We start from the raw sequence: 26,660 nt of genomic DNA on the forward strand, positions 1-26,660 counted from the left end.
ACAGCCTGGGTTGGTGTTGGCTGAGCAACTTGCTCACAGGTTGGACACAAAGTTACAGTGAATGGGGTGATGTCAAATGGGAACCTGTCACTAGTAGCATTCCACAGGTCTCCATGCTCAGCCTTGTACTCTTCAACATCTTTGTGACTTTCCTGCAAAACTGGAAGGAATATTAAGCAAGCATGCAAATGATACAAAACTGGAAGGAGCCTTTGAAGGCAGGGAGACCTTGCAGAGAAAACCCAAAAATTAGGGGGCTAGGCAATCCAAATGTATGAGCTTCAACAAGGGAAAGTGATAGATTCTGCACCTGGGATGAGGCAACCCTGGATGTACATACAGACTGGGGAATGAGATGCTGGGGAGCAGTGCCACAGGAAAGGAGCCAGGGGTCCTGGTCAAATGGAACCTGAGTCAGCAGTGCCCTGGCAGCCAGGAGGGCCAAGCCTGTCCTGAGGGGCATCAGGGACAGCATCACCAACCAGGCAGGGAGGGGATTGTCCTGCTCTGCTCTGCACAGGGGACAGACTCACCTTGAATATTGTGTACAGTTTTGGGTGCCACACTATAGGAGAGACATTAAGGTGTTTGAGAGCATCTGAAAAAGAGCCACAAGGATGGTGAAGGGGCTTGAGAGGAAGCTGTCTGAGGAGAGACTGAGGTCACTAGATCTGTTCAGCCTGGAGAAGAGGAGACTCAGAGGACACCTCATTGCAGTTACAACTTCCTTGTGAGGGGAAAAAGAGGGGCAGACCCTGATCTTTTCTCTGTAGTGACCAGTGACAGGTTCCAAGGGAATTGCCTGAAATTTTGTCAGGGGAGGCTTAGTCTGGATATTAAGAAAAGAGAGAGTGTTTGGAGACTGCAAGGCTGCAACAACTCTGCAGCAGGCTCTCCAGAGAAGTGGTTAGGGCACCAAGCCCATAGACAGGGTTCAAGAAGCATTCAGACAATGATCTCAGGTACACGGTGTTACTTCTGGGGATGGTCCTGTGCAGGGCTAAAAGTTGGACTCAGTGATTCTTGTGGGTCCCTTCCAATTCAACATATTCTGTGATTCTGTGAATAGAATTTGTCTTAACAGATTTTACCACCTCTAGCATTATTTTTCCCAATTAAACTGAGAAAGTACAAATGTATCTTAAAAGCTGTAGGTTTCTGTAGCTAGTTTCATTTCCACTACATATACTTTCAGAAAATGAAGGCTCTTCCCAAATTGTAAACTATTACTGGCTTTTCAGTGATTTTTGACACAATGAAGGAAATTTTAAATATAATCCTATGCTCAGTTAAGAATATCCATCTTCTATGAGGCAGAAAGGAAAATTTTGAAAACACCTACCAGAAACACAAAAATTTTGAAAATACTATCCATTTAGCAATGGCATTAGCCATTCTTTTCAAGGCTTTAGCATTGAAGAATAACATTTCCTATGAAGGATAAATCTGGTTTATGAATTTGTGACACACTAGTCTGAAAAATGCACTGAAAAAAATTATTTGGGTGAATTTATCTTAGACCTGAAAAATCCATAAGTCTTTTAGCTGGCCGAGGTAAAATATAAATCAATGCATTTTAAATTCATTATTTAAGTATTAATATTTTAAATACTTGTCTTTATCCAAAGAGAAATGCCACATTTGCTTAAATAGACAGACAGATAATACAGAAAACTGTTTATTTCCTTCCAGCATCTTTATATGATGTTGGACAGCACTTTGTTAAAATGTAATCTGCAGAGATGGGAAGAGAGAGAGTTCTAACAGGATAGGCAAATAGAACCACAGAGACTAAAGTGTGCATTTCAATTTTTTCACATTTTGTGTTTTTTGACTGTAAAGCTGTAACAGAGCAAGACAAGGTTTGAATAGAAAGAATGTGGCTTGGGTATCCTCTTTTTTCAGTTTCCTGTAGAAAAGTTTTTATTTTCCCATGGCTGCAGGAATAATATTTGTGACATGGAAGAAAAGTCTAACAAAGCTCAGCTTGGCTCTGAAATAAGGCTTCAGTGAGGTTTAGAAGGCCCAAAGACCTTGAGAGTCTCTATGCTATGGGTGTACTTAATGCTAAGCAGTAATTTGCACACAAAGTAACCTTGAAAAGGAGCATTCATTTCATTTCAGCACATTGCGAAGGACAGACTACTCAAACAACAAAAGCTGAACAGTCAAGGAGACCTTTCTGAGGAATCACAGAAAAATGTACTTCAATCACTGCTTATATCTGAAGAGAGGGGTTCAGTCTCGGCAATAGCAAATACTTCTGGCTAGGCTTTTTTTTGTTGTTTTGGATGCTTGTTCTGGCATTTTTCACATTGTTCAACAAAATATTTCAGGCTTGTGGTGCAGCACTTCATGCAGAGTGAATGCCAAACAAACAGTCATTACCAAATTTGTCTGAAGACACCATGTATTGACAACAACACAATGAGGGTGCAGAATATGGCTGTGCTGGTCTGCTGTTGGACACCTTGCAATGTGCTCAGCAGTTACATATGAACAGCATAAAGCATGAAATGAAATGAATGTTTTGGAGCCTTTTGGTGTCTCCTTTTTACTAATTTATGTTAATATCCTGTGTTACATGGAGTTAAGCATCATGTCTTGGACAAATGGGAGCAAGAAAATATTTTTAGATTCTGATATACTGCACACACTGTTAGTGTATAAGAAGACTAAGCTGAAAATACAGATGGTAGGCAAATTCCTTTAGAAACAAAGCAATCTAATGGAACTGAGGTCTATATGAATCTTTGTTTTTCTATCCTCTGCTATAGCAAACATTCTGAATTTGCCTTTACTTTCAGGACCTTTCAAAGCCTATTTGCTTCCAACATCTTCCTACTCATTTGGCATTGAGACACTGCCTCCAGCTTCTGGCCAGCATGTGTTGCCATTTTTTATAGTCCAATTATAATCCTTGTGAAACAACCACGTTCTTTCTCTTCCACTGATGGTAGCTCAGTCTCGGAAGTCAGTCTCATAAAATATCCAGAAAGTAGTTTCTTATTCCCTCATAATTTTCTAGTCTTTTCTTTAAAAATCCAAACTTCAGTATTACTACTTAAAAGAAAAATAAATATAAAAGGACTCACACTGTTTAAGATGATTCTGTGCTGAGACTGCTGCCTATCACTTTGTCTGGTATTGCCTCATTATTCCCTCGTACTTTCCTGTCTTTCCCTATCTGTCAGTTGTCTCTTGTTTTACACTCATTTGCTATGGTCTTTGTAAATGAAATGACCTTGTACTCTGTGTTATAATTATAGTATGCAGCAGAAGGGAGGATTAGTAAAAGCACTGAGCTTTTGGGCACTGTAGTAGTATGCCCTAATAGATAATTTTTAGCAGAATATTTTCTCATTGAAAAAAAAAAAAAAGACAAATACATTTCCAGAGATGAGCAAATGATCTGTCACTAAAAATTTCCCAAGAGGAAGAAAGGAATGGAAACCATTGTTCTGCTCCTGTCCTTTTGGAAGGATGTCTCCAAAAGGACAGGAACAATAATAAAGTCTGATAGTAAGACCAGAGTAATGAGAATATCCATTGCAGTTGTAACAAGAGGGCTGCAGCTTTTAAACCTTATAGAGCAGAATCGTCCTTTCATACCAGAGGATAACCACGAGTTCCCTGTAGACTAGAAACAGATTTACCTTCTTGGAACAAAGCTGATGAGTTCTTTTAAAAGTTTATTCTGGAATCTTCACCAAGCAACATCCTGTCTCCATTTGGAAACTGGATGTTATTTTAGGTGTGCTGGTAGTCTGACTTGGTTCTGAGTTCCTTTTTTTTTAATTATTTTTTTCAATTATGATTGCACAATTACATTACAAAATAATACCTGCTACTGCCTAGTGTTGCAGGAAAAATAATAGAAAGAAGCAGAGGTTTAAAAGGGACTACTTCTGGGATACAAAGAAGTTATATATTTGTTGGTGGAGAAAATAAAACACTAAAGCTGGAGACAAACAACAGCTTTCTAAAGCATTAAAAAAAAATCCAAACAGCAGGTTAGAGTGCAGGTGCTGAAAAATTCTGTTCCAGTTCTCTAAGTTGAAGAATAAGGAACAACGAGCTTCATTTTGTAACAAAAGTCCCATAATTTGATATAAGTAAGGCCTTTTAGTTAGGAGGTAGCAAAACACTGAAATAGGGTAACAAGGGATGTGGTAGATACTCCTAAGTAGAGACCATTAGGACCATTTCCTGTACATGTTTGGTGCTACAGTTTTGAAACTGACTCCTGAGAAGAGCAAATCTCTCTGTCCTTGAATGTACTCAGCCAAAAAAAATTTGTAAAAATTCAGACTGAAATATATTCCTTTTGTGGAATTTGGTGCTGTCTTTACTTGATTTACTAACATCAAGCAAACATTGAGTGGAATAATTCATGTAAGACAATCTAATTCATTAATATGCAGCTTCTGAAACATTTCTTATCTCAAGAACAGCCTTAACATGATGTTGTTTCAGTTGCATGCTCTGTTTTATGCCTTGGTGTTATTATGATAGTAATGAAATCTGTCTCCCTTGTATGTTGCTATCTTTAATTTTCACTTAATAGGATAAAGAAGAAAGGGTATGTGTAACTAACCCCTACAGATTACCATGTTATAAAAAGATTAAAGGAATAGAAACCTTCATATTTCTCCACTACAGACCTGTCCATTTGCTCTTTTTCTACTGGCTATTCCCCCCAACTGCATTTAATGTGGTTGAATACTGAGGATCCTAGTGTATTATAAGTGCTATTGCTCTGTTTCCCGGAAAACACTAGATATGGACTCATTTTCATTGACTACCTTAAGTCTCGCATAATATGATTGAGACCTAGACTCTATTACTTCTGCAATCCTCAGAGAATTAGTAATATATAATAATATATATCTCAGTTATTTTAATTGAAGCATATATTTTGTGGGTTAGCTTTTTTGTTGTTTTGGATTTATAATCTCTACATAACAATGATAAAATATTCTGGTGTGTGCAAGTACTGGCCTTAATCCTATTCTTGCTACTTCTTGCCATTTTTCAATTTCAGATAGAGTAGGATAATAATTTTTACGGGTTTGGAATGTTAAAGCTCTGCCTTATCTTTTTCATGTACTTAATCTGTGATTTGGTCTTTTGTAATCAGTACCAAGATATTTTTTAAAGGAAGTTTTCAATTTTTCTTGTATTTTTACTATTTTATTTGGAGACATTAGAAGAAGGCATACTAAACTCCTAAGGAATAAATATGGCATATCTAACTCCAATTATTGCTGGAAGTCACTATTGTGACAGTAATGTTTTACTAAGCTTATAATAAAGCAGCAGTGAAGAGAAAGTACTAAAATTAGGAAAAATTTGTTTTGCAATTTTAACTTACTTTTTACTAAATACAATCACAGTTACCGTTTACCATGCATACATATTGTGTGATTGACTGAGTGATTAATTGATTTTTTGTGACTGGGTAAAATTGACACCGGTCATTCTGTAGCTTAAGGCACCTTTTCCACAATCCTCTCAGCCTATATTTATCTGCCTGAATGCTTTTGTTTGTAGTTGTCTAGTTTAGCTATTCTTTTTATTGAATCTAAACATTTTAATTTCATCTATTTTGACTTTCTTGTCTTTCACATATTTTTCTTCTTAAAATAAATTTGGACTGCTATAGTTAACCAGTGTTCTGAATTTAATTATATAGTCCTTATCAGAACTAACATCTAAATGTAATATTCTCTTCAGTCAATTAATTAGAGGTATATCAAAAATTGTCTTTCTAGTCTCCTGAAAAACTAGCTACTTTAAAAGCTGCTACTTAACCTTGAAAGGTGTTTTCTTTAATGCACATCTTGATGTGACATTTGACCAAATTATCTTGACTGGTAGTGCTTATTAACACAGTATGGCTGCATGTGTCTCCACCAGTCACCCAGAACTTCACTTACATGGAGAGCAATTACTTAGATGTTATGAATGTATTTAAATTTCACTTCATTGTAATTGACACATTATTTTCTTCATTTTAAAAATATACCATTGTGCCATTGAGGAAGGCCTTCAAACTATCATATAGAATTAGGAGTGTCATTCTCTGTCAGATATACATGGACAAAATAGCTTAGAGAAAGGAATTTTTTTAGTTGATTAGTGCCTTTAAGGCTGTGTATTTTAATCAGTAGAGAGCAGACTCACTAGAAATCATGTCATTCTCAGTGTTTTATATATGTTAACACAGTATATTAACACATCCCCCATATTTTGCTACAATATCTGTTGCACTGTATGAAAAGCTCAAATGCCATTTTGGATGACAAAACCCCGAGACTTCAAAGCATGACAAGCAGTAGCTAGACTTCTGTCCCTACTAGTTATTCAAAACACTTTTTTCAGGGTCAGATTGTAATATTTATGTCTCGAAATCCTATGTCTTCCATTAAAAACCTATGACAACTGTAGGCAAAGGTAACAGATTTGTTTAAAATGAGGGGATGGGGGGCTAAGGTGAAGGATGAGATTTCCTGCAGTGAGTAAAAAAAGGAGAGGTAGAGCTGTTACTTGTCAAGCTCACAAGTCAAAGGAGGTTATATAGAGGATGTGGTGACACACTGTATGTTCTACAACCTCATTCTACAGTATCGTTGGGAGCTCTCATTTTCTTAGTGGAAATCTCTCTATATTAATCACCAACAGACTTGAGTAAACCCATATTGAGGAACAACTCTTTAATTAATTAAAGTTGGTGAGTTTGGTAGTATTTCATTCCATCTGAACTTTGGCATATGAAACTGGCTTCACAGTACCTATTTCCTGATGGCCATGAGCATACATGATGATGTAACCAGTCTCTTGCCTTTTTCAACTCTGAACCACCAGTATTTTTAGAACTGATTAATTGATTGCTGACCTGTAAGTTTGCTGAAGATATATATAGCTGGAACCAGCTCAATATTTCTGTGTGTGGTGCAGCATTCTTATGTTTGGCTTAGGGGCTTGCTGCCGCTCACTGCTGTGATCGTGTGAAGATTCTCATTAATCTTTGAAACACATGATTATGAAAACAAAAAATCATTATTTTATTCTCTGTTATCAACCATATAACACAGAGCTGGAAGCATAGCCTCAAACATTTCGGAAGGCAGGAGACCCAAGTCCTGTCATTGCAATTTTTTTGAGATCCTTTAGAAAGAACCTGAAAAAGATGACTTAATCCACCTAAAAATCTCTAGGTACAAAGAAAGGCACCCACACCATTCCCATCAACAAAATAGAGAGTGTATGTGTAAGGATAAACTTTGCTTGGGCAGGACAGCTTTTGCTTCCAAAGGTGACCTTTGGAAGTGCTGATTAAGGCAAGCACTGCATAGGGACTGAGCCAGAGGCAAGCCAATGTTTCTGTAAGCTTCCTCCCTGAGTGTCTTACTGTTTTTAAGATAATATTAAAATTAAATGTGCAAGCTCAGAAAGTAATAAAGTAATTAAGTGTTTCATTTGGAGTCTACTGACATCTCCCAAAGGGACCAGCAGGTATCACCAAGAACATCAACCTGACACACACACAGAAGCAACTAAACATTTTGCTTCCTGGTTGATGCAGCATCTTGTGTTCTTCTGGAAGCATAGCTTTTCCACATGTTATTAACTGAGGTTTGAAGTTATTTGGTGAATACTTCCATAGACAAAACATAGAGATATTCCTACTTTACTTGCTTTGTGGGGAAGAAAAATTAAGCAGGAGAAATATCTGTGTCTCTTTTCTAAACACATAAACTAATGTTTCCATTTTGCTCTTTTTCAGGGACTTTCTGCCATACAGCTAAATGCTACTTCAGTCCAGATGCTTCCTAACTGAAGAAAAATTGAAAAGATTACCTTAGAACTTCTGAAAAATTATGTTCATTCTCTGCATTCATTCAATAGCTTCAGCAATTTCATTCTGATATAAAAATCGATTTGGTAAACAGATGCTGAGATGTTAAAAGATTCAGTTATGGCAGTACAAGTAGTTGTGGTGCACTGTCTACACTAAAAATAGGCAAGAATTTAGTGTTAATTGTAGCTTTCCTTAACTAGGACTATTATTTATTTCTAAGATAGTCTGCACTATAGAAAATTACAACTAATCCCATGTATTCTAACATAAATATTTTGCTGCTTTAAAAAGACTAACACATGTACACAGTAAAACCAGAAATTCTTGCCTTCTGGCATTTGCTTTTTATTGTAGGCAAGTAGCAAATCCAATTACAAGATGTTTGATTCACTGGGCAAATCCTACTGGAACGTTTTTGGCTCTGCAGGATACCACTCAGTACTGAAGAACCACTTGTCAGCATAATGATGTAAAGGACCGCATTCTGTGATTCACACTTGAATCTGTTTGCCAAATTATTTTCAGGATGGCACTTCACGAAATGCTCCAAAACTCTCTGTAGGATTTAGGTTCTTTGAATCTCTTTAATTCATAATTATTCTTTGCATACATTTAAGCTAATATTGCAGTGAACTCACCTTTTTAATGGTTTTGAAGGAAATTTAATTCCACCAAACATGAGATAAGAAGAAGCTTTGATATTTAATTTAAGAGGATGCTCTTTGCTAGAATTTGACTTATGTTAAACTTCTGGGTTTGGTTTTAGAGTTAATTTTCCACATAAAATGAGGCAAATCAGAAACACCCTGAAATTAAATAATCCAGTATATGTCAATGGAAAACCAGAATGAAATTAGATTTTAGTGCTTATATTTGAGGAAACTTATCAGGATGTGTTTGTAAAGTAAATAAATATTGCAGAAAGCAGTCCCTTATAAGCAGTTAAGGAAACCATATCTTTACATTAGAAAGAAAAAAAAAGAAAAAAAGTGAGGAAAGGAAAAAAGGCCATTAAAAAAATTTTGTTAACCCTATTTGTTCTCTGTTTATTGATAAAACACATAAGGTTAATAGAGCAAGGAACATTTACATTTAACAGTATGTAGAGTTTTATTATAAGCTAGAAAATCTGCTCTGATATGCATTCCAGCTATTCAATTTAAAGGTATAATTTAAGTTCATTAACAGAACAAGTCTGTCCACCATCACTGTGGAAATCAGTTGGAAAAATGCTGAAAGAATGCACCTGCCTCAGAGAGTCTGCTATTGCATCAGATAAGAAAGGGTAGAATTTATCTGATTTTTGAAACAGACAACACATTGAAGAGTATGCATATTTTTCAGAACAGTGAGAAATAGAGATAGAAAATATCTAACTGACAAAATTTCTAAAGATATAATATATTTCCTTGCCTTTTTATTCTCTTAATCTAGTACTCAGTTGATGAATCTTCTCTTATCTCCTGCAATGAAATAAATTCTGTCTCTGTTTTGCTTAGGTCTCAATGATCAGTAGCTTGTCTCTCTATTACCTCTGATTTTAATATTTCACTGTTCTACTTTACTACTAAGAATGTATCTTTTCTTCACTCATTCTATGAGTTACATTGAAGGCTGATATATTTTTCTTATCTCTAATACATCAAAAAGATTTTACTTCAATGAGATTCTTACTTGATTCAATTAAACACTGTAAGCATTTGCCAGCACTCAGTTAGACAGAACAGTATAGGAGCAGAGCATTAGGTCATTCAGGCAACATAAAGGGTGTTGTACAATAAATTTCATATAAAAATATTTCAAAAAGGATTTCTTTTCTTTTCTGTCACGTTTTAAGGTGTGGAATAAAATTTTTCACATAGGGTCCAACAAAGCCCATCAGATTTGCAAACTGCTTTTTTTAAAATTAAATAATATTTTATGAGAGCTACAAATGAGTGACATTCCGGTCACTCTTCAAGATTTACCTTGTTTCAGAGGGGGAAAGTAAAAAAAACGATTGTGATAGCTGTGGAAAATTGGGTTAAAAATTCAATATGGCTAAAGACTTCAGAGTAAACCCCAAAACTCAGATGATGTTAATTCAGCTAACTATAGTTGTTAGTTGTCAGCATTACTTAGGTACTGGACTAGTTCTCCTGATAGAAGAAAGCCAGACACCCAGATCTTTTTGATTCTGGAAAAAAATTTGGATTTTATTTCTCCATATTTTTTTTGTTCTGTTTTTTTTTTTTTTTAAGTTTCATTGATTTCTTTCCTTTTACAACCATTTTTTACCTTACTAAAACATGATTCTTCCTCTTCCTTGCCTGCATTGAAGACTCCTTTCTCACTGAGAAGCCGAGGCACTGAATGTTCCACCCCACTTTTTTTTCCCTTTCTCCATTTAAAAATGTTTCCTGTTTGCACCTCAGATTAATGAATTACCTATTCACCTGTCACTTCTGTCCCGCTGCTCTAGGTCATCTGCAATAACAATTTATTGCATCCTTTTCCCTCTTTGTGTGTCATTCTCCCCTCGTTACCTGTGTGACCCTCTGTTGCTTCTCTGCTCAGTGTTATCTCTCAAACAGATCCCTCCGTGCAGATTTCTTTTGATGTATTCCTTTATGGAAGCCTATTATAAAAAATTATATTGTTGAGCCAAAGTCGCTGTGTATCATTCAGAGGGTAATTTTGCCAGTTTCAAGAGCTCTTATGTACTCTGTAGCCTCAACTTTTGTATCTCCAACTGAGCAGGTATCATCAGGACTTTATGTATTATCAGAGTATTGAAATGCCCAATCAGACTAAAAATTTTTACATTTCATCACCTACTTTTTCTTTCAATTGAAGAAGCTTCTTAAGCCAAGAAGCAAGTGGAGGGGAGAGGTAGAAACAGAAGGAGTAATTCCTGTCCAGGATGACTTTAATAGGGTAGGAATCATGGTGAATGGTAAGTGTCAAGAAATGAAATACTGGAAAAGTCAGATGTTTGAAATGCAAGACTTCATTCTCACAAAGTGATTAGGCATGAGAGGAGCTATGCACGAACTAAAGCCTGCATCAGAAAGGGGAACCAATTGTGCCAAGCTGGAGGATTTTCAGTGCACAGGAGATACTGAGAGGACAACTTCCCTCCTGGTTAGTACACAGTCCTGTTGAGCAGAGTTTTGGAAAAGAGCAGACAAATCCTTTGCATGTCCCAGTTTTTTCCACAGTTTTAAAAACCATACTAAGGTGAAATCTATAGATATGTCTATAGTAATCTATAGAATCTATAGAATCTATAGAATCTATAGAAATCAGCTCAACTGAAATATTCAGAAAGATTATTCATGGGATAGTTTTGTGTCCTTTCATCTGATATGTGTATCAGTTGTTGAAATTCAATGAAAGAAACACATGTCTGGGACATGTGAAATCAGCAGAGCACTCTGCTAAGTATGAAGTGCTCTCAGTTGTTTCAAAAGAATATTGCAGCCAACAAAGGCTGGTGCTGGTGCTGTGACATCGGTGTGGTGCACTGTGTGGTCAAAGTACTGTCTCCAGAACAAAGGAGGTAAGAGAAAGGAATAGTAAAACTTGAGAAATTACTGTTATCAGACCCTGATAATGAAGTGGCCCAAGACATACCACCTGAAGAAGTTGTGCAGTCAGGAGAGAAGCAGAGTTTGTGGAAGGCAGATGTAATCTGAGAAGATTTCAGAGTCATGAAGAACTGTATTGACATGCAGGAGGCAGAAGGCTTGGGAGTTGAATTAAGTTGCAAATAGCCAATTTGTTAAAAAATTATGCATGTTAAAGGAGGCTTACAGGATAAGGGTGTGTAAAGGTGAAGTATTAATTTCCTGAGAAAAAGTTCTGGATAAAGAAACAAAGTAACAATGTAGATTCTTTTTAAAAGGTAACAATGTAAACATTAAACAAACCCCAAAAACCTAAAACAAAAAAAAATTGGAAACCTACCAATACCAAAAGAAATGAAATTTAAAAATATATTAAGGATAAAATTGACTTTATACAACTAATTTCATACCATTATCTGTATTGATTTTCTTAAGTAGAAGAGACTGTATAATAACCAATGACTTACCTTGGAAACTTGCCTATAAAAATTAGAGACTTATGCTTCTAAGTTGGCAAAATATGACCAGGACTATTTCTGCCATGACAGTTACCACTTTTTATTGGTAACTTTTATATGACTGCAAATTTAAACAGCAACTCATGGAGAAGAGCAGAAAGAAAAAGCATGGATTGTAATTCCCATCTCTTACTGCTTTAATGACTAGATTTGTGAGACACATGGGGGAATTGCCTCCTGGGAAGTAATGTTTTAATAAAATCTCAAGACAGGCAATAGGATACCTCTTCATTGATGCACATGTATATTTTAAAAGTGATGTGCAAGGCTTTGGGTACTTCTATTAAAGTTAATTCCTTCACAGTGGTGCATGGAAATTAGTATTGAAGAAATAGCACTTCAGGGTTCATTAATGAGTGGATACATTTCCAAGCCACTTGAAAGCCACTTCTTGGCCCTGGGCATGGGCATCAGCATTCCTGCTTTGTAGAGTTTTCCTTTCCTCCATCAGGCTATGGAGCTTTATTTGGTTCCTGTGGAACCAACTGAATAATTTCAATGCATATAAATGCATGAATACACATGAGCTTTCAGAGACATCACAATTCACAAAATCATAATTTGCCCCCAAAATAAGTTCTTACAAAAGAAATTACTGTTATAGGTTTTTATGGATAGCTCGCTATTTTAAAGTAACTTCACCCACATAATACCCCTTCTTTCAGGAGCCTGTCTGAGTTTCTGACTTTAATTCATTGCAAGCCAACAGAAACTGGGAAGTCCATGAAGTTGCCATAGTAACTCAATGGACAAAGACTTAATTCCCTAGTTTATATAAGACAGAACTCATATCCTGCAGATAGTAATGGGCTTAAATTATTTAGATTTTAAAAGTCAATGGATTATGTATATTTAATAAATAAGTGCCAGTTCTTTAGTTAGTGAAAAATGGGCTTTGATTGCCCCATGCTGTCTCAAAAGTATTTGTGTGTGAGATAGTAAGCCAATCAAAAAGCCAAGGGGAATAAAAAGGAAGAGGAACCTGGGTAAGGTGAAAGTAGTTCTTTCCATGTAAAGAGAGGCTATGAGCTATGCTATTAACTTATTAAGAGTATTTTTTCAAAAATATCCCTCAAACTGAGCTGTTAATGTCTTTAAAGGCCATGTAGATTTAACAGAAAAAGAGGATGGCACACTTGGAATTTTGCAATCTAGTGAAGATAATGGGGCTGGCATGAATTGATGTTTACAGTTCGCAAATATAATTTGCAGCAACAGTGATGAGGTAATAAAATACGGTACAGTAAAACTGTAGAAGTCTGTTGAAAGATGCGTTATGAACCACATAATTTTGTCATGGGCAGCAAGTTTTACTGAGGGGCACTACGTAATTTTTGATTAAGAGTGGGGCATAATCAACGTTTGGGCTGGGTTGTGTCAAGATGGATGTGCCAAAAATAATGAAAGAAACTATATATTTGCTTACTCCAGACAATTTCTCACTTCTCAACTTCTTGATCACAAACTGAAAATCTTTTACCTAGAATTGATATGAGACCACCCACTAACAGAAAAAGAACAGTTTTCTTTTTTTGTCTGTTTAATTTTGCCCTCCTTCCCCACACCTTCTGCTTTATTCCATATTTAGCAGCTGGGTATAGTGAAATCATAAATCAGGCCTGCTGCAATGCAACTAGCCTAAATAGCATTGGTAAATATAAATATAATAAACATTCTTTGGGAACATTGCATTAGTAAATGTGTAGGGACATTTTAATCATCAAATCTACCTATAATTTCAAGTGTCTTAAAAAAAATTCTATATAATTTAATTCCCTCGAGTAATGAATTCTGTAGGTCTTTTTCATGAGGTTCCTGAGGACATCAGTTATTTATTTTAATATCACAAGTGCAAAAAGAACAGCTCATGGGGGAATTACCACTACAGCTTTATTGTATTTTATGTTGCTTATTTTTATTCTTTTCTGGTATTTTAATTTATATTCCAGATTTCAATAAGATATTGAGCCTGAAAGTTTCCCATGCACATTTAATTTGAAGAGCAGACTGACATCTGTATTTCTTCTGGGATGGGAGCTAATCATGCAATCAGATTTTATCCTTCTATTTACATTTTTTGTCATTCCAGCTATCTCCTATCATTACAGTGTTTTGGGTCCTTTCATAGTTTCCTATTCATGACTTGCAAACTGTAGATGAATGGCATGAAATGCAACAGGGTATGAAAATCTACTCAGACAAATAAAAAAAGACTGTTACTTGCAACGAAAGAAAACCGGGAGAATTAGATATGCCACTATCATAAATTTCTTTGCTGCTCCATATGATAACAAAAGGATTGGGTTTTTGGTTGGTTTTTTTTTTGTGATTTTAGGTAAGTTTTGCTTTGTCCAGGAAGTTCTCATGAGGTGTGAGATGCCATAGGCAGTTGCTTTAATGATAAGTTTGCTTTCATTCTCCCTTTTCCAACCTTCACTGCTATTCAGCACACTCTTAAGTTTTTAGGGGTCTCTTACAGACAACATCCTCTAATTCTGAGGATTTTGGGTTCCTCTAATTCTGAGAATTCTAATGAGTTTGGGTTTCCCGTGGTCATGTTTTTTTGGTATTTTTTTCTCTCATAAAAATACTTTTTTCTGTCACAGAGCGTATGAACTTTGCATTTTATGTGCTGTAGCCCAGTAAGTCTTCCACTGTAAGCATGAAATTTAATGAAATTATCTGTCCTCTGGACACTCAGAATTAGAAGACCACTCAGGAACCAGTGTCTAATTCATTACTTTCACAAAGGCCATCATATATGCCAGCGTAATAAATGGAGGGTATTTGAAAAATACAGGTATGTGCTTACTTAATTTGGGTTCACACATCACTTAGTAGTGCTTCCCAATTTCACTAGGGCTTTGTTTAAACAAAAATCAGGTTTAAGTATCTAGACAACTAGCTGAAAATTCAAGTAGAGATAAACTGGGATTACTCCCCGGTCTCATGGTTTTGCTACAGGGGAACATGTAAACAAAAGGGCAATAACAATACTTTAGTCCTGAGTTTCTGCTGTTATTGCCAATTCCTGTCAGCCAGGAAAGTAAATTCTGTACATTTTCACTCTCATTTTCCTTCAAATTACTTTTGTGACCTCCTTGGCCCTAACTGAAATATGACTCCAAATATACATCGCTAATGCTGATTATGTTATTGCACTATTTCACCTTCGCTGTGCAGTATCAAAGGAGCAGAAACAGGAACAGGGTATTGGCATGGCACTATGGAATGTTAAACACAGCACAGAAATCCCCCTCTTTGGGAAGGGGCCAGGGCCATTATCCATGCTAAGAGAGCCAGCATAGCAATGTGAAAACAAAACAAAAAATCCCCGCTGGATATAAAGTGTCATTTTCCAAACAAATAAATACAAGTGTTTCAAGTTTTCTTAGCAGAACATTAAAATAAGCTCTACTCTGTAGAGTAATGAATAAATCTAGTGTGTTGATTCTACCCATTGCTGAAACAGTGTCAGGAAGGATTAGGTAAAACTAAAGGAGACAAATGTATGAAGCATTCACACACGACCTCCAAGAGAAAAGAGGCAACATGCCAGCTAGAACAGGCAATAGATAAAGAATTTTTGATCATCTGAACTTGTCTTTTGGGATATCTTACCATTTCCTTCGCTTGATATCCAATGAGTTTTGCAGAATGCAAACAGCAATATTTAAAATAAGCAAATATGGAAGTACTACAACTTAAAAGTGAAATATGCTTGAACAAAATGTTTTACCTTGAGAAAATGATTGAACTCTGAGCTATTTCAAAGTGGAAAATTTCCAAGTTAAACAAATTATCTGAAATTTTTCAATAGATTATTTTTCTCTGTGGAAGAGAATAAGAAGGGAAAAAAATTATCTCATAAAAATCCAGTTAGTTCATATAAGGAGAAAAAGAGAGAGGGCATGTTTTTGTGTGGATCACACCACTTGATTTTTTTTTCAAATGCTGGTGTCAACCTAGATGCTGAACTTTTTGCAGCTAGGATCAAGTAGAGACTCAGTAGGCTTTGTGAAAATGTAACGAAAAAGTAAAATATGATCTATTATCAGGATTCTTGCAGTACAGTCTATTTGGATTTATAATCTTTGTGGAAACAGCAACTGATTCAATATACAGGGCACATATTTCATCTGTAATGAAAGCACTTCACCTTGAAGAGCACTTCCACTGGCTCTCAGTAGAACATTGTTCTATATTGAGAATTCAGGGGGAGAATTGTGCTTAATGGTAAATGAATTGTAAGAGTTCCCTTTTTATCCCAACCGCTCTTCTGCAATCTTTTTAAAGAATAGTTTGCTGTTTATATCTTACAGTTTAACAGCTGTTTTCAGTAGTCTGCCTTTTCCCTCTCTTACTACACCAGATACTTTTGCTGCCCCTGGTCAGCCCCTCTTGCTCTTTGAATGGAGAAATTGTATGCTGTGAGTTGAACAAACTATAAGAAAAAAAAAGCAAAGCAAAACAAAACAAACTAAAAAGCTTTTTTCTTTTTTTCTGCTAGTTTATTCACTACTTGTACAATAGAAGAGAAGGTTTGAAGGAAGAAAATGCCTGATAAAGTAGGAGAGTGACTGTCATGCTTACAGCACGTTTTATGGCTTCAACTCCTTCATAAAGATGGTTTCTTTTGAAGGCTAAGGTTAATTTCTTGTCACAGGACTTTTTCCTGTACAGTGTTGAGTTTGTTGAAAAACAAGGTCTAAGAACTACTTCCAGCATCACTACATATAAATCCAAATGCTCATTCATCTACAGAATGCCTGTACAATATCACCGAAACTATGGAATTTATTTCTGCTGAGGAAGCAGAGGGATCAGAAGAACTGAAAAAAAAATATTATTTCAAGGTAACATATTTTTTTTATTATTTTAGAACATTTTCCTAAGTGAAATACAATTGTCACAAAGTAGAAAGTACTTGGAGTTTAAGTCCTTTATCCATCCGATAACCAAGATCCTTCCTGATTTTCTCTTTCTTTAAAGAAAGAGTTCTTCAACCAGGTTGAGTTCAATGGAATAAATTGAGCTCTATAAGTTGCATTTACTGCAATCAGAAAATGGCAAACTAATCTGAACCCATGCCAAAAAATTCCCCTGCTGTAATTGTAACCTGTTTTCTTTTTCACAGATGTAGAAATGGGAGAGTTAGAGTGCATTATGACTATTGAAAAACAAAACATGAACATATAAGCATCTATTCAGAAATATTCTAAATTTTATAAATAGTTAAGAAATTCAAAGCAGAAAATAGCTTCCAACACTAGAAGTGATGTTTTTTAGCACACCATTAGAATCTCTGGTGGACTATTTCTGTTCATACAGGTCGTAGCCCTTAAAGGACCAAAACCAACTCCAATTTATCTTTGCACACTGAGGAGTTTGTTTGTGATTTAATGGAAATGCTATCAATTTGCTTTTCTATTATACATTTATATGTAATTATTTTTAAAATGGTAAATAGTGGTAAACTATTATTATGCATCAATAACTAGCTGCCTAATGGGGTAAACCTGAATACCTAAAAAAATTACTGTTGACGTATGCCCTCTTAAAGTCTTTAAGGTCTTGTGTCTTCAGTGCCAGATACTTGAATTAATATTTTTTAATACAGTAAATTGTTTAGATGGAATTTTATGACAATTTTTTATAAATATCTTGGTATTCAAAAATAAAAATGGGTTTTCTATATGAAAACCACGTAGTTTAGCATGTCAGATTTTCAAAATTTGTTTTCTTCAAAATAATTTCCTCTCTTGAGAGGCGTGCGAACATACAAATTTAAATTTGATTTTTTTTTTTTAATTTGACTGAGCTTTCATTAATTGTGAAGTAATTTCAAACTAATTTTTAACTAACTCTTAAGCTCATGAAGCAGTGCTGGGTAAGACAGAGCAGGCTGTGACTGCGCACCCCCTCCCCCGTGGTTTGTCAGCAGCGCTGCTGTGGCTGAGTGCCTGAGCTCGGCGGTGTGAGTGGCAGCAGGCTGGGCTGGCTCAGCATCCCGGTTATCCCCGGCCATCTCCTTCCCCCAGCTCCGGGAGGCAGCGAGCCACCGGCGGCTGCTGAGGCTGTCACCCATGGTTCAGCCTCGCATCAAGCAATCGATGTGTCTGATGGGCAAATTCCTCGCAGTGTCTTTTACACAGATGAACTTGCTGCCACTTGACAGAGTTCCAACCTTTTACACCTATTAAGGAAGGAAACAATAATGCTGTCCTCTTCTCTCCGGGGTTTTCTATATGCTGCCCCTGACTGTGTCCTAAATGAATCAAGAAATCAATTTGCAGCCTCTCAGCCTGAGTTAAATCAAACTTATTCACAGTTTCTGCTGAGTGAAAAACATCCCATGCTTCTCTTCAGTATCCACTGTCATTTTAACAAGATCTAGCAGAGCCTTGGCCAAAATGTTTCATTTTGCCTTTTCCCCCTCTTTTTATCTTTCTTTGTTACCTTTTTATTATTTTATTACTTTACCTTTATTAGTATCATTTGTGTAAATTATTTCTTCTCCTAGAATCATTGTCTGCTAAATACAGCTGCCAAATGAGGTATAAAATTAATTTTATCACCAGAAGAATGGAACATAATATGGAATAAACTTCTTTTATTGAAAAATAGTTACTACAAGATGAAATATTACAGTGTTTATTGTGAACTTATAGATATTATAGACCTGGTAATAACTCAAGAGTTTATCTAATTTTTTTCATGTGAGTGTTTACTCTTTGTGGCATAGATAACATTTAGCTTTTAATAATACAGACCCTGAGGCTCTCACGTTTTCTTGAGATGGCATTTATTAATGTAAATACCTGAAAGTTGAAGACTTGGTGTAATATCCAATGCAGCCTCTCTAAATAGTCAATGGAAAGAGAAAAGTATCTTACAATGCTTTACAGCATTGTAAGAATGGCAAGCAGCATGCTGAGTCTAAAGCACCATCTTTCTGTCCAGAGAGAATCCTGGCAATTAACCTAATGTAATAAGTTACTTAAGGACGTCTACAGGCAGGTCACCTGTTCCTCTATTAGGAATGTTTTCATTTCAGGTAGCAAAAGATGATTCCAGTAAAGGAAATTAAACAGAACAAAGATGTTTCATAGATAAACTAGTTTAAAATTCTTAACTAATATGCTGTTTATCTTCTTGGTAAAAACTACTTTGAATTATAATATAAGGCCTTATTTTTTAACCATTTTTTTTCTAGATTGAACAAAAGGACTAATGTTATCCAAAGAAGTTGACATTTCTTCTTTTTTTTCCAGTATATTTTAAAAAAAGATAAACAAAAAACTTCAGAAAACTTTTTCTCACCTATTTTAATCCCTGCTTAACACAGCTGATTGCTAATCATATGGAGAAAAAGCATTCTCCATATGATTACTAAGATCAATATGGTTATAATGTATTGTGGTATCATACTAACATATAAAGCCTAACCCCTAGGTCACGTAGAAAGAAAAAAAAAAAGAATATCTCTTTTGGATATGAGAAAACAGAAAAACAAAACAAAGTCTCATTACCTCACTTTATAATGATTTTGTCACACATACATTAAAACTATCTCTTTTTCATGCATTAGAGGTAAATATGAGTTCAGTTTTTCACTGACATTAATTCATTCTCCAATAGGTTCTACTATATCAGCCCATGGGATCACCTCATTTCTCTGGTTTGGCTACAGTGAACATTACTCCAACATAGCCAGACATAAAAAAAGGAAAGCCTACAGGCAACAGTTATGAATTCCTAGAAATCTAAAGTTGCTTCCTGTGGAAGGCCACTGAAATTGTTCCAAGAGAGTTTATCTTCTGATATCCTACTGAAATAGTGTGTTTTTTACTCCCTTTGACATTTATGATTAGTAATACTCAGGAATACACTCTATCATTTTTATGACACAACAGTTTTTGCTGCGCTGTCTAGTTTTCATTTGAAACAAAATCGGCTGAATCAGATTGTAGTAGCTCAGACTTAGGCAGTATTTCTCCACTTGGAAATCAGCTATTTTTCTTAAGTGGCTATCTATTAGAAAAAAAAAAAAAAAAAAAGAAAAGAAAGAAGGAATAAATAGGCAAACTACACAACAAAAACCCAATGGAGAAAAAAGCACAAATCTATGATTCATGACAACTTAACAGTTATTCACATCTCTGAATTATTTACTTTTGCAGTTTGTGTAATATAGGTGGCAAATATGAATATAAATTTTTATTTCAGAGTTTCTTTGTATGTTTCATGCATGCAACAATACCGTGCTTGTAGACACTACATTTGGGAGTAAGTTCTTGCTTTAAATTTTCTGAGAGAATAATTTCATTTGGGGGGGAAATAAGCATTATTATCTGCTGAAATAATTTCATTTTTTTATATATTTAATTATTTGGAGGGGTTTAGGTTAACTAATCTCAGATTTGCTCTTTAAGGACCCAGTGTAATGGAAATTTGGGGTTTTTTGTTAGTGCTGGGTTGCTAAGAGCACTCAGTTACACGTCTGGGTCCTTCAGATGTTCGTGGTGGTGGAACTAGCTCTGCCCATCAAATGGGGATCCTTCATGGTCCAGTCTTGGACTGTCACCTGAGGGTGGCTCGGGCTCCCATTGTAAGCAGTTTGTGCTGCTGCTCTGCAGGAGCTGCCAGCAGAGGAGAAAAGCTCTGAAAAGCCCAGCCAGAGCCACAGTCATGGGCTGGTGCAGAGTGCTGAGTGCTGGAATGGGGAATCCCTGCCAGATATCCACCCATGGGACCAGTAGTTGATGGGGCTGGAGTTGCTCAGAGGGTTACATGGGGGTATGTGAGGAGAGAAACTCTTTGTGTACACGTGGGAGGACTCAAAGAGGGAATCAGAGAGACCCATCCAATGCTGTGCACCATGTGTGGAGACTGCTCTGTTGACCTACCTGGACTTCTTCCTGGAGAGCAGTGCCACCACCACTGCCCCAGGCTGCAGGCCAGAGCAGTAGTGTCACTCATAATATTTCATATGGCTCTGATTGAAATGTTCAGGTAACTGGCCCCATTTATTCTGTGCACTGTGAAATTGGCCTTATGCTGTGACAGTCTTTGAGTCTAGGCTCTTTTTTCCTGTTATCTCTAAGTGGAAAAGTTTTTTTCCTTAATATGATCGCTTAACAAAATAGATGAGATAAAGAATCGAGGAGAAGAAAATTACAAGTGAGGCACCAGAAAATGGGTCTAATTTTGTAACATTTGCACACCCCTGAAAGAGTGCATATGAAAAGCTGAGCAATCATCATAGTTTATCTCTATATGACATTTCCAAATGCTATTTATACATTTTCTGGGTCAGTCTTTTATGAAAATAGCCATGTATGCCAGCTATCTAATGACCTGGCATTTGAAACCAATTCAATTTATATGTTAAATTTGATGTTAGGGGAAAACCAATACACTTACCACATTTTCGTTCTGTAAGACTAGTTGTCGTCTTAATTTGTCTGGAAACATCTTTTTATTTTCCAGGAGTATTTCATGAGATATAAAGTAGCATAAATCATTCCAGCCCTTCTACTACTGGGCATTACTGTTAAGGGTAAATTTTGGCCTGGTCAATGTACATCACAGTGATACACTAAAAACAGCACCAGCAATGCCCTTAATGTTCTCCAACAACTATCTGCATCTCGTGGAGAAGTGAGAAATCAGCTGTTCAAAGCTGAACTGGGCAGTAGCTGAAAGCAGCACTGTTTTCTAATTTGTTAGCAAAGATGGAAGGTTTACATCCTATTCACCATTCTGAAAAGGTTTTCTACAGGGGAAGGACTGTGTAACCGCAGCGTCTTTAGCTTTTAACAAGCATTGTCTCTTTAAATCTCTTTTAATTTTTGTACTCTTGGTAGTTAGAGAAAACTCATCATTTTGACTAGACCATCCAAATGCTTACATGAAAAGCTTCAAACCTTATTTATGCTGCATGACAATGAGCACAGAGCATTTGAAATATTTTTTAACATAACAATAATGTCGATTATTGCCTAATATGCTTGCAAACTCAGTCTTTAATAGAAAATTTTTAAGCAAAATAAAACTTCAAGAACTTTAATTTTCTGTTTTATTTAACACGGTCTAAAAGATCTGTAAAATACTGAAAAATTTTGTAGACCTATTTTGCAGACCTGGTTAGATTTTAACCACATTAAATACTAAAGATAATATTCAGTCATACAATTCAGTTATTCTTTTGTTACTTATATTTTATAATTTATGCTACTAGGGCATCTTTTGGCTTCCAAGGTGTCAAAATTATGCGTAAAAAGTGAAATGTTAAACATCCTCTGCTCCCTCTAATGTTTAGTTAACAATTTTAAAGTTGTAACAACTGCTATTCCCTAGTCCTAAAAAAAAAATACAATGCCAATGTAAAAAAAGTTTTCCCTCCAAGAACTGAACATTTTATCAGAGTATATGTGTTAGAGTTCTCCCTCAAGAGAGTCTTAGCAATCTTTAGGTATCGTATTTTTAATTCCAGTACTGTATTTGCAGATACAAAGTCTTTTACTGAGGTTTTACTTTCTTTTTTTTTTTAATGCTTTTAATTAAATATCCTTTTATCCTTAATTATGTTTTCTCAAAAGGAGTTTGCTTTAACAGTTAGGTCAGTGGCCTGAGACTGAAAGATTCTAATTTAATACCAAGGTCTTTGCTATGTTTGTGTCCCTAATAGAAAGCCTGGGAGAAATGTTCCTTTGCAAACATTGTTAGCAGTTACATCTTGTTAGCAGCAGTAGCTGCAATTTCTTTGGTGCTAGAGGCAATGCACATGCAGAGACCTTGATGTGTGTATCCAGAGCAGAATTATGTTCCCTGCTCTGTCCCATGTGGTCCTGAGCCACATCAGCTTCCTCTGTAATGGATGTGTACCATGTCTGCCTGGCAGGGTCTGTAGTGGATAACCAGGACAACCAGCACAGCTGGGATGACCATAGACACTCTCTGTCCCTCTGATTCATCCATTTGCAGAAACAAACATGTTGTTAGATAAAGAAAATTGGAAGGACAGAGAAGAAAACCATTGTGGCACATCTCACTCCCTTTAGCATCAAAGGGGTTGGAACACAGTTGAAATTGAAAAAAATTAAGGGACTGTGGTGGAACCTGTTTCTACTGCCTGTGGTAAAAATCAAAACTTTCCGTCACTTACAAGGTAAAAGGAAAATAATGGTTTTTTACCTAAAAAGGATCTAATATTTTAAATCAGTGTTATCTATCGTATTGTTGGATCTGTTGGCAAAATTACCTTATAAATAAAACTCATTTAAGAAATAGCCAAATATTTCTCATTAAACTAAACAAGAAGATTCCAAATATATTTTTAGAAAACATGATGCAAAGACTACACAATGGAAATTTCATCCAAAAGTATATACAGAAAAAGTATCAAATCAAATAAACCAAAGAATAATGAGGAAAAGCAACAAGTAGCTTAAGCTACAGACATCATAAAAATATGCCTGTATAGCATATAATATATTGTTTTCTTTTTTCAATATCAAATTGTGCTGATACAGTCTGAAAATTACTTCATATCAGTAATTGTAAAACATTCTGACACATGAAAGAAGTATATATACTTCATTTTTAGGATACTATACATTTTTCAGTTTTGAATGTAAAGTATGCATTATAATTCCATAAATTACCTTACACTGGGTAAAAGAAGTCAAATTTTACTTCTAATCCTGCATGGCTTTCCACAGTAGATATGTGACATTGCTCTTTAATTTTAAACTACTTTTCTTAGAGTATTTTGTGAGCAAGGCCCTCTCTCATCCTCTCTCCACTACCTAAAAATAAGTCAAAGAATATATTTTTGTTGTCTAGCTCTTTCACTGATGCATTTTTTATTCTGTAAAAATGAAAAAGTCTGAACTCCAGTTCAGCCCTGTATTCATTTTATGTAAGTGCTTGGTTCAACACTTACAACAGAAAAATGCTGAACATTGAAATGTATCTTCATAACTCCTAACTCCTAAAACTGAGTCCACAGATACATTTTTGCACCATAGTTCAAATTCATCTAGGTATAAAATAAAAGTAGTTTATCTGGAGTGTTTTTGCAACCATAACTGATTCTAAGTAACAGTCTATTAAGAAATAATATTATAACTCAAAAGCTGTGTAATTCCCACCAGTTTCATGGCAAAATAATTTGCAGACATGAGCAAGTTGACAGACACTCAGTATTTTAATAATGAATCAACAACTAATAAATATCGCTGGGCGATATTCTATTGGATGTTTTTTGGCTACAGTCTATTTGAAAAGTCTGAGATTTAAAAATAAATTTTAACTATACCTCCTAATAGAAGTGTTACAAAAGAAACATGCAATGCAAATATTTTGCCAATGTATGAAATGCACTGTTTTTTGAAAAACTCATATTAAGAAATTGCCATTTCACACTCAAGATCTGACAAAAGTAGAGGCACATATTTTCTGTGGTCTGAAAGATGTTGCAGTTTGTAGCTGGGAGATTATAAAGAGAAGTGGAAACAGAAATGCGAATGAAAACAAGAACAAACAATATTTCTGTTTCTGGAGTGAAGAGTAACAAGACAAAGAGTATTTCCTACTGTTCTTTAAAACAGGAAAACTTTCACTCTTGATGTCAACCTCAGAAATTGCAGACACATTCATGACAATCACTTGCATAAGTGCAGCTGAAACAACCATAAGCATTCTGTCAGAGTTGGGGTTCTTGCAAAAAATGGATTGATAGCATGAAAATTTTAATGTGTAAGTTGAACACAAAACAGGAATATTGAATATTTCTCCTGGTAAATCCAATTTAGAAATTTGGAATTTCACAGATAGAGAATTTACACAGTGGACTGTGAAGAAACAAAAGCAGACCTCTCTTTCAAGAGGTTTTGAGGGGCTTCTGGGTTTGTCTTTGCCTTTTGTGTCTTTTGCACTGGAGACACCCAGATAAATGTTTTAAGCTTGATTTAAGAATATAATAAGTACTAAAAAAGTAGAGACATGTCTTACCTGTGTAATTTCAGGGTCTTCTAGAGGAATAAAGGAAAGGATATTGCAAAAGTTGCATGAAACATGGGAGGCAGAGAAGTAAGCAGTCCTGTTTTACTTCACAAATCCTCAGAAAGCTCTAGGAGTTACAGCTTCCTGCCAGTATAAGTCAGTTCTGCTTTTACTTTTGAAAACTCACAGTATGACACTGCTTACTGCATGCTATTTTGGGTGCCCTGAGTAAAACTATGAACACAGGCACTTTTGTGCAAAACATCATAAAGCCTCTCTGATGTTCATTCAGAGTCCAGAATTAAAATGCAGAAGGCTCTAGCAAGCAAAATACAAGCTGATTTTCTTCTTCCTAGTGGAAAAATAAAGTACTCCCTGGCAAGTAACCAGGATGGTGGGAAGGTAATTTATTTTGTGTGAGAGCATTTTGCAAGTGAAAGGGATATGCCTTCTGTTTAGAGATTAGTCAGGGAAAAAGTGGTCAATTTAGAGCAGTCACAAAAGTTAGTCAAAGAAAAGAGTTTCTATAGTCTGGGTTTTGCCCTCTGGCCATTTTTTTTTCCACCAAATAATTTAGTTTCAAGAATCATACAATCTTCACACTGAGTAAAAAAAATATGCCCAACATATTGGTTTATCTCCTTACACGTTTTTAGGGACGTTAAATGAATGTCTTTTCTTTTGTTATAATTCTCTGTAAAAATTGAATTTTATCTAGTAGCTAGTGCTATGGTTTCATAGTCAAATGAAAAAATATAATAAAAATAATACAATTTTAAAAAATGCAAAAATCACCTAAAAATATTGTAGAATAATTATGCAACAGGTAGTAATTTTCCATAGACATCAGCTGTTATCTTAAGTCAATTTAGTAAATTTTGAGCGTTAATTCAGATATTCATTGTGCTTTTAAAAAAGAATGAGGATATTTGGTGAGAAAACAAGAACCGTGCATTGGAGTAACACTTCAGGAATTATTATGGAAGACATGTCTACGGTGGGAAAATTTAGAGCCTAGTGCTACATCAGTTATAGCTCCAGCCCAAAAAGATTTCTGAGAAGTCTTAAATGGAAAAAAAAATTCTATTTTTTCAGGCATAATGTCCTTTTAATGATAAAGCTAAAACTAAAAAAAAGCTCCAAGCCACAAACCTCAAGAAAAATCTTTCTCCCTTTTTCTTATTCCTCATACAATCTCAGAAAACTTAACATCTGTTTCTATGTGGAAATGGATAACTTCTTCTCTGTACTTCTGTCACATACATTGTACCTTTTTTTTTAAAATAAGTTATGGACAGCTATGCAGATCTTAGTTCAGTAATTTCATGGGCAGAGCACAAGAGATGGTAAATGAGGAAATGTGACTCTTTAGAATGGATAAACAGAATGGTGAGATCATGGTCTGCAAAGAGAACAGTTCTGCATGATGCAGATGTGAAGTCTGGTGCCTTGGCGATTGCCGAATGCCTGTTTAATTTTTTTACATCTAGATGTCAAGGTCAAATTGACTTCTACCCAATAAACACAAGCACCCCTAATATCACAGACTTTAAAACTTGAATTGAATGGGCTTGAAGTAACAGAGGAAAACTGTCCACCTGTCATGCCCATCTTGACAATGTCAGAAAGACTTGTTCTCTATAGGAAAGTATAATATAA

At 35.6% G+C, this 26,660-nt stretch overlaps 1 protein-coding gene across 1 annotated transcript in view; it reads right to left on the reverse strand.

Moving 5' to 3' along the window:
* Positions 1-25,133, reverse strand: part of CDH19 (cadherin 19) — a 62,948-nt gene extending 37,815 nt beyond the window's left edge. The window contains exon 1 of the mRNA XM_084201982.1: positions 25,011-25,133. The gene's annotated coding sequence lies outside the window, so the exon portion shown is untranslated. The remainder of the gene's footprint in view (positions 1-25,010) is intronic.
* Between the last annotated feature and the right edge of the window lie 1,527 nt (positions 25,134-26,660).

The sequence above is a fragment of the Fringilla coelebs genome (genome assembly GCF_963513975.1).
Source record: "Fringilla coelebs genome assembly, chromosome: 1".
In the NCBI taxonomy this organism is placed as follows: domain Eukaryota; kingdom Metazoa; phylum Chordata; class Aves; order Passeriformes; family Fringillidae; genus Fringilla; species Fringilla coelebs.